Raw genomic sequence first — 9718 nt, forward strand, 5'->3', positions numbered from 1 at the left:
GAAAAGCACTTCTTATTTGTAACAAGAAAAACAGCAATGAACTTCTTAAGAAACCAATCAGAGGCAGCCAAAACAGTTTCATTGTTATTTAGAATGTGGCGACCAAATTGTAAAACGGCATAAAGGCATAACTAAATCATAACAGCTTGTACAAAATGATGATCAATTGAATATGCAATAATATTTAAGGGGCCATTCTTAAAGACTGGTGAACCGTCTAACCTAACTCATTTGATCATGATTTTGGTCAATTTTATGTAGAACAAACTTATGGAGGATGATGCTTAAAGTGAAACTCTTATGATACGTGTATGTAGCAATTTAGAAACACAATCTGGTTTTCTATTTAATCAAAGATGGGAGTATTGATGATGTTTCGCTTATTGAAGAAAGCCAGCTGACTTTCAGCAAAAGAAAAAGTATCTTGTTCTCTGACGGTTTTCAGTTTTCTCCAAACACTAAGCTTAATTAACCAAAAATCATGGGCACACGACATATCATGAGGCTCTCGATGATTGACTTTCTATTTCTTATGGCTTGGGAACTTAAAAACCTTACTTATACATGGCATGTTATGAGTGCTCTACACGAAAATTAGACAAGGTTATGTTTTTTAGTGTGAATAAGCGTGATCACATCCTTAATTTCACTCGTGTTTCGTGCCATCAAAAGAGAGTGGAAATGATTGTCAACATCTTGATAATTACTCTTGTTTAAATGGCAATCTTTACAAAACCACATTTAAATGTTGAACATTGATATTCTTTTTATCCATCAATAACCTTGAGACACTGATTCAAGCTTTGAAATCAATGTTCATGTAACTTATTATTGTTTAAATTGACCATCATTGCTGTCGTATCATTCTTACAGATGATTTGTTTTACCCACTCATCAACAATTATAAGATCTTAGAGATAAAAGATTACGATACAGGATTCGAACTCATGACATGCATAGTAAACCAACACTATAAAACCTGCATCTATCACCCGTCAGTTAGGATTTCAGAATAATTGTACAGATAGTTATCACTACGCTTTATAGGCACAACTGACGATTTCTCACAGCACACTAGACTGTCAAGGTACTAATAAGAATAAAACAAGGTTAAAACATTAGGAAACCAGGTGAAAAACAAAAAAACAGTTGAGCTTTTATATATGCAGTTAATTTGTTCTGAGAGTTGCTTTGTACATAGAACTTATCATACGTTGGAGGAAAAATTCCCATAAGAATACACTATATTTTGTTTAATTTGTTCTATAACACAAAAACCTAACAACTAGTGGTTCAAGTAATGGCACTGCGTTATATATAACTACCATAATCACCCAAGTACAATGCTTACCCAAGTATAATATTCCCACTACCTTTAAATCGAAAAACTGGTCTCTTTCGACATACCTAAGTATAACATTCCCGTACGTTTTCAGATTTTACGTGGGACGCCGGAAGAGCTATTCCTCTATCTGCCGATGGATCGTGGATGCCTAGATTAATGCATCAGTCTCTAGGGTAGTTCAAGTTATTAATGAACAGGCCGATGACAGTGGCAAAATCAACTCTAATAATGACGAAATGGATCCGGGCTGACTTGATGTCAAAATTACGTATTTAGCTTAAAGGTTGACTTGCAACAAAACTCACATTACAGTTAGTTGATATGAAAAGATTCACCATGTCTTACACTGTTGTGTTGTAGGTGCAAAATATGTGGAAATGTGATTACAAGCTATTAAAAGCTCAAAACGAACAGAAAATCGCAGCCACACGAGACCGCCATAGTTTGGATTCTCTTTCCGAAACGGCTCAAATGTGATGTAGTTGTGAGAGATGGTTTCTGTTTACACTTTTATGCAACCTTATTCGTCGAAATATTTTCACAAATATACTTCACGCATTCAATAAAACCATGTCTATTGTTCTTATGCGTCTATTTTATCATCATCGTAATGCTGTCACTTAGAAGTAATATCCTATAACTTTCCGTAAAAATTCGTTTAATTTTTTAGCCTTAGCTTGAAGGAGTACATATCATTGTCTGATAATCATGACGAGCCTGTTGGTCACTTGTGATAATCGAAAAGTGCTGCAGAAATTATTGGCGAAGTATTGGGTCACATGATCAGATTACGACTTGCCGATTAGACCAAACCGAAACAAAACTGTAAAGTAGCGAGCATCTCTATTTGATACGGGGTCTTCGGTAAAACCCGAAGTGCTTGTCATAAACTAGTGCTACGAAACATTTTATATTGAGCTTTTTATTGGCCTTTCAATTCACGTGAGAACATCACGTGACAAGACAATAACCAAATTTCATGGCTACGTCATCGAAATAAAGCTTTTTGAGCATTTTTGAGCTTTTAAGAGCTTGCAATCACATTTCCACATATTTGGCACCTACAACACAACAGAGTAAGACATGGTGAATCTTTTGATACCAAATAACTGTAATGTGAATTTTATTGCAAGTCAACCTTTAACACTTAAGAATGTTTGAAGAATACGTGGATGATGAGTGTACAAAAAATGAGTTACAGTTTGTTTGTGCATGTGTGTTACAACTGCTCAACGGTGTTGTAAAAACGTGTTACAAGAATCATCTGGGCATGTTGCCGACAAGGATGGGTGCAGCCATGTGCTGTACTGCATTGTTTTTTCACTTGTCAACAACTTTCATTTCTGTACATTCTTCCGAATTTACGTTTGCAAATTTGTTCCGCCACAAAACCTACAATGTCGAAGAAGCGTTCTGCACCGACAAGGGGCCTCCAGACGCACCAAAGAGGCCGAGATAAATGCTAACTATCGCAAAAAAGTTACACTTGTAGACATGCATAAGGAAGGTAAAAGCTATGCGGCTGTAGGACGCCATTACGGAATAAATGAATCTTTGAATAGTTTTGAATTTTTTCAAATAACTTGAATCTTTGAATCATTTTAATATTACTATATTAAAATTGTTTTTTTAAACAAATTTTGGGTCTTGACACGGGTTTTGATTTTGGTTTCATTCTATAGTACAGTAATACATTGTGAAATAATAAAAATATGAAGTTGACTACTTCACTGATTTCACTTATCACGGGTTATTTTTGGAGCGAACTACCGCGATAAATGAGGGTGACTGTACATGCATAAATCATTTACATTATTTAGAATAGGACAAATGGTATTGAAATTCGAGCAATGTGTTTTCTGAGCAGCATTCTGGAACAAGTTGTTGCCAAAAACACAGGTTGAATTGCAGTCGATAGAATGGAAAAGTTCTCTATACATGATGGACAGTATCATCCATGCGATTGGATATGGCTTTATAACGGTCATTAAGAACTTTGGCAGAATAGACCCATTTCTAGGACTATGATGTGTCAATACCAGGAGAAACTTGAAAAGTGAACAAATCCCAATAATAAACAGCATAATTTTTACAATCTAATGTTGATAACTGCAGTAAGCTCTCCTACTTCATGGGTTCAACGATCACAGTTTTGTGGGGTTAGAAAGATCGCGAGCATCCAGTTTCTACATTTAATAATTATAACTTTTGATTAAAAGACATTTTCCTGCTTTTAAATTAATAAATGGACATGAAAATTTCCTAGCAACAAGATGGTTGGTAGCAGCAATAAAACACCTTTAGAGAATAGCTCAAGACTGCATTTTAAAAATTGAATGGAATTTGACCATCCCTCCTACTTCTTCTACAGAAGAAGTGCTTTCCACCGTTTTGCTATTCTAATACTGATTGGTTCAAGAATATTAACCTTTGACCTTGACAAATTGATTACAGACCCAGATCATGATTCGCTGCTCAGTTGTTTTAGTATTATGCAAAGCTATAAAAGAACTGGTTATTTATTACAAACCCAGTTGGATTACACAGCTAGTCAAAACAGATAAAACATTTTGGTACTGTATATACATTGCACTGTACAAGTGTGCAGCATGTACAGAGACATGTACTTACATGTATAGTGTAGAAATATATTAGTGTTTTGAAATGATGAACTTATGGCTCACACTTAAAAAGTTAAATCACCATTTAACGGGTGGACTTAGAACCTAACTCATGTGAAGCAAGGATTACTGTACTATTCAATAAATGAAGGGTCAAAATGATTTAGAGTGGCATGGCAAAAATTATGGTATCCATATTTTAAAACAAGTCCAGATGAAAAACTAATCAATTTGTACTGCAGACGCTGGAAACACTGCTGGTTTATTAAAACAAGTGAGGGCGAAGTAACTGACCTGTGTTTTTGACTGAAAACTCCCGCTATGTCAGTATATGCTGAGTTCAAAGCACTTAAGAATACACAGCACTAATGATTTATAAATTTCAAAACCTTCCGGTGATTGGAGGCAAACCTCAGCATTGTTTCAATTAATACAGTGGGAGATCATTTTTGTGACTAATGCTTGATTTTCCGAAGAACAATCCCCTTAGTGGCAAGAATTTGCGAGTTTATATTTTAAATAGCAAAATACTTTTATACTAAACAAACGCTAGATGCTAAACAAACGCTGTTAAATGACAGAAAAATTGAGTAAAGTACAATAGGTTTGAACCAATAATCCAACTTTCTAAATTTAGTATGTTTTAGCACCATTTTAGATTGAACATACCAAATAGACTGTAATAGTAAGTGTTCAAACGTTTTCTTGTTTGTTATATACTTTGCGTAGAGAAAAGACCTATCGATGTTAATTACTTACATACAGACATTTATAGACATCTAAGTTTTATGTACAAACAAGCAATGTCTGAACACAAATTTAGCAACAAGCTATACAAAATTTTCATTTTATACTTAAACTAACTGTTACCATATTGTGTTTGGAGTTTTAAAAATGCCAAGGATACAAAAGAGGTCTGTAATATGTGGAAGTGTAAAGGGTGAAAGTGAATAAGCCATGCTGTGTATTTATTTCTATAACCGTCTCTACCTATGAAACATCAATCTTCTGCATCACCACGACTACAGTAGGTTAATTATTTTTTATCTCTATTATATAATGCATTTGTTTTAGTATTATATATACTGCAGTGGGCCTTCTTATAAAAACATACTATCAAAAATGCTATGGTTTTCACATGGGTAAGACTTTATTGTGTGAATATTGCATAAATTTTGGCGAATTTTCAAGGTTTTTTAAACAATCTCAAATTTTAGTATATCATAATACAATATCTTATTTAGCTAAAGCTTGAAAACGTTTTTAAACTGGCCTACATAAGGCAAAATGATAGTCATAAGACACTAGTCAACTCGATAGTACAGCATGGTGTGACACCCTATGTTTACCGACTTGCAAAAATATATAGTACACTGTTGTGGTGTTTTGAATATTTCAACTCTCTTAGCTTGCCTTTTTTCCTCAGTCATATTGTAATAACAATTACGACACCAATTATTGTTGTTTTTGACTTATTATTTTTGTTCTTTGGAAAGCTTTTAGTAACTTGTGCCTTCTTTCAATTTGGGTGACATTGTTTTAAATGTTGATTTAAAATGGCATATGTTAGTTGCACCAGCGTGTTATGCCAGGTAGTCTGCATAGCTATTATAGCACTTTATTCCTAAACCAAGTGACAAGATCAATTAAACAATCTCAGTAAAACATTGTTTAATTGATGAATAGAAATTAACACCGTATCCATTATCAAATTAAAAGATACTTAACCCTTTGGCTGGGTTAAAGCCCCGCAAAAACACCCGAAAGTCGTGTAATTTATTTTTGAAAATTCAATACAATCAGTATTTAATGAACATGCACAGCTCAAACTGAAATGTATTTCTATGAACAAAATCTTTTATACACAAACATTCATTTACATATCTACTACTACAAAAAATCTACAACCATGTACAACTGTCCCTGTATGAAATGCTTGGAAGCATTCCATTCGGTAGAGTTCAACGCTATAACGTAGCCGTGTGAGCTACCATAACGATCGTTTTTCTCTGTATATTCCAAGTATATTAAAAGTCCGAAAAGTTTACATCACTTCTATCATTTGAATTATTTTATTCTGATCAGACAAAAAATCACTAACGATCGCAGAATCAAATAAATTTTTATTTTATCGTTTTGAACGTCGAGCCGATGTTGACTGGTTTTTTCAACTTTTATTCTCTTCCAAGGAGGCGCGACTTCTTTAGCTTTTAGCACAAAGCAATGCCTCTCAGATAATCGTTTCATATGGTAATTCATCGACAAATATATTGTTGATGATATTTAAAACTTAGTAGCGTTCATATCCTTTGTTTAACGTTACTAGGCGACAGCTTTATAAACGTCTATCGAAAGCGACATAAATGTCGTTTGCCGATAAACGACATTTTTGCCGTTTCCCCAGCCAAAGGGTTAATTAATATAAAATTTCATCAATATACAGATGCTGACGTAAATAAAGCTATCTATATTTAATGAATATTTAATTTTTTTCATTTAATTTTTTTATATCAATTCCACTAAGGAAGAGTTAGTAACTCTTCTTATGACTGATCAAATTGTTGATAACTAACATTTGAAACATCAATAAATATTTTATAAGAATATGAACAATAAATATTTACTAAAAGCAGTTATAATCTGAGCTTATTTTAATGCGGTGTCGTGCTATTTATATTAATTAATAAAATAACTAGTATTAATAATACTATTTCATATTTATAATTAATAAGTATTATTTAGATAGTAAATGGTAATTTAAAATCAAATAAACAATGAATATATGTAATACAATATATATTAAAAATATGACATCTTGATAGTGTATTCAGAAAGTGCTGTTCAATTTCATGTAAAAATGAAAACATAATTTAGAAATGATATATTTACAGTCATATTGTTAAAAACGAAATAAGTGCTTTTTTAATGTTTGCTTCATCATTATTTACTATTTGACTATCTACTATCTATCGACGATCATTATTTAGAAGAAAATAATAAGTGAAAAGAATATTTCAAAAGCACATTAGCCTAATCATTAGTGTAAGACAAGCATGTAGTTACTGACATAGAGCAATTTACAACGATCTCTTCTACAATTATTTATATATTCCACTTTGCATATATATTAGTGTTGGGCCGGTATTGGGTTATCCGCTCTTACCGATACCGAGAGATTCTCGGTATCCGAGGAAACCAATCATTTTCGGTGTCAGCAAGGTATCCGCGGCCGGTTTGATATGATCGGTATTTATCCGTAAAAGCCTATCGGTATACGGTTATACGGATATCCGGAGAGATTTTTAAAACGCTTCATGTCGAACATGCCAATCTCAGCACGCATTGGCGAACAAATTCAACGAAAATTTCCACGCTTACTGTATCTACTATTATATTACGTTACATTGATAATGCCACCCGCCTCGAAGGTTTGGCAGTTCTACACAGATGGGAGGACGTATAAAGACTCTAACGGGACTGGACTCTAATTGGACTGCGTATAATTATGTGATTACATTACCTGATTACAATATGTGATAGTAAGATTTTTTTAAACTGTTTCAGTATATTTAACAAAGAGAGCCCATTGCCATTATCTATCTGTTCTTTATTATACACAACATTTGTATCAATAACTATATTTTTTAATAGAATAAACAATAAAAACATCTATCATGAAAATTATATTTCCATCTTGCTTTTCTTTTTTGGCTTTCTAAAACAAGGAGTCTCTTTGCCGTAACAATATACTGCTGACTAAAGAATGTTTTATGCACAGGCTACTTTTTGCACAACGATAAAAATTGTTCGAGACAGTTATGATTTAAAGTTTAAACCATTTAAAGACACACTGATAACCACATACCGAACAATAGTACCGACAATACCGAACTTTCTTAGTTGGCAAAGGATACCGAAGATGGTAAATACCGAGGATACCGATACCGGAAAAACTGATAAAAATGAGCAAGGATATCCGATCCGTCACTAAATTAGATACCGGCCCAACACTAACATATATACATGTAGTATACAAGTCTTTTTTCCATTGTTGACGTTGGAGACCGGGATAATTTTAAATTAGCGCTGATGATTTGATAACCCTAGTTGAATTGAAGTGTTGTATACACGATGTGAATTTTTTTGCAACTTTGATGTTCCAGCAGGAATTTTTATAGTAAAAAATTGCGAGCAATGTCAAATTTTTTGTTTTACTAAAAGTTTGTCTGGATGAAGTAGTGAGGGGGATAATAATAATTTTTACAAGTGAGCCTGTAACTATCACGACAAGGTATGATAACCAGCTGTTTTGCAGGCATTAATGACAGTAAACCTGGTGCTTGGAAATTAAACTGCTTGCGAATTATATTTAGACTGTAAGAAATGTTGTTTTGCTTTAATTTGAGAACATTTTGGAATTTATATTTCATCTTTATATATAGAGAACAACAATAAAACTAAATGATACTTCCGCATGCGCTTCCATCATGACCTCAATGACTAACAAAACCTGTATTTCAATTTCATGTTAATACTCCTTATATTGTGCAGTTTACGATCGAATAAAATGTGGAGATTATAACAATAGAGGACTTTATTGTAAAATTACATGTTACAGTATATTTTCAGTAAACTCTTAATAAGAAGTTCCAAAATCTGGCGATTCTCATAATAAAAACTCTTACCTGTATATGAAGCATGCTCTTAAACCATAACTGTCACGAACAACTTTTATCGTATTTACTAGGTAAATCAGACACACTGATTCCAATTTTGTACTCAAAATAAAGATTAGTCCACTAACTTTCAGAGTAATGAAGGCTTTTTTACAGCGTTTTAATATCGGTCTCGAAAACAACACGATCGGCATAAGGCTCCGCCAATAAATACGTGACTTAACCTAGCTTTTTAGGAACAGAAGTTACGTAGGGATGTTTAGACCGATTTAGAATAATAGAGATGGGTGTTTTAACATCCATTAATATCTAAATTCAGCATTAAAAATAATATCAGTCTTTTCTGAAAGGTAGATGAGCTATTTAACATTGCATATTTAAAAAAGCGCGATAACAACGGTAGCTTGTGATAAAACCGCGCTTTTTGAGCTCATTTTTCTCGGCGTCCAGCCAATTAAACATCATGTAACAAGCTACGAGCAATTTTAAATAGTTTATATACCTTTCATAAAAAACTGAAATTATTTTACAGGCTGGATTTAGATAATAATGGGTTTTAAGACACCCATCTCTATTATTCTACATCGGACTAAACATTCCTAACTTCCGATCCTGAAAAAGCTAGGTTTCGTCACATATTTAAGGGCGGAGCTTGTAATGCCGATTGTGTTGTTTTTGAAAGGGATATTGAAACGCTTTAAAAAAGCCTAAATGACTTTGAAGGTTAGTGGACTAATCTTTATTTTGAGTACAAAATCGGAATTAGCGTGTCTGATTTACCTAGTAACTAGGATAAAAGTTGTTCGTGGCAGTTATGGTTTAAACTAATGTACTTGTGGAGGTGGGCGTACTTAACGCAATAAGTAACGAACTAGTTTAACCTAATATTTAATTTTACTTTTCATTACATGCTTATGTTAGCGTGTGTGTGTGTTTGCATGCGTTTGTCATTCTACAATGCTAACATGGAACGTTTTCACATAATCACACCAGGCCAGTCTTTGTCACCCATTTCATAACCTAACACATGAAATATATATATTTAAGATATACACTGAAAATGTTTATCTATTCTT

The sequence above is a fragment of the Watersipora subatra genome, chromosome 1 (assembly GCF_963576615.1).
Source record: "Watersipora subatra chromosome 1, tzWatSuba1.1, whole genome shotgun sequence".
NCBI classification, from domain to species: domain Eukaryota; kingdom Metazoa; phylum Bryozoa; class Gymnolaemata; order Cheilostomatida; family Watersiporidae; genus Watersipora; species Watersipora subatra.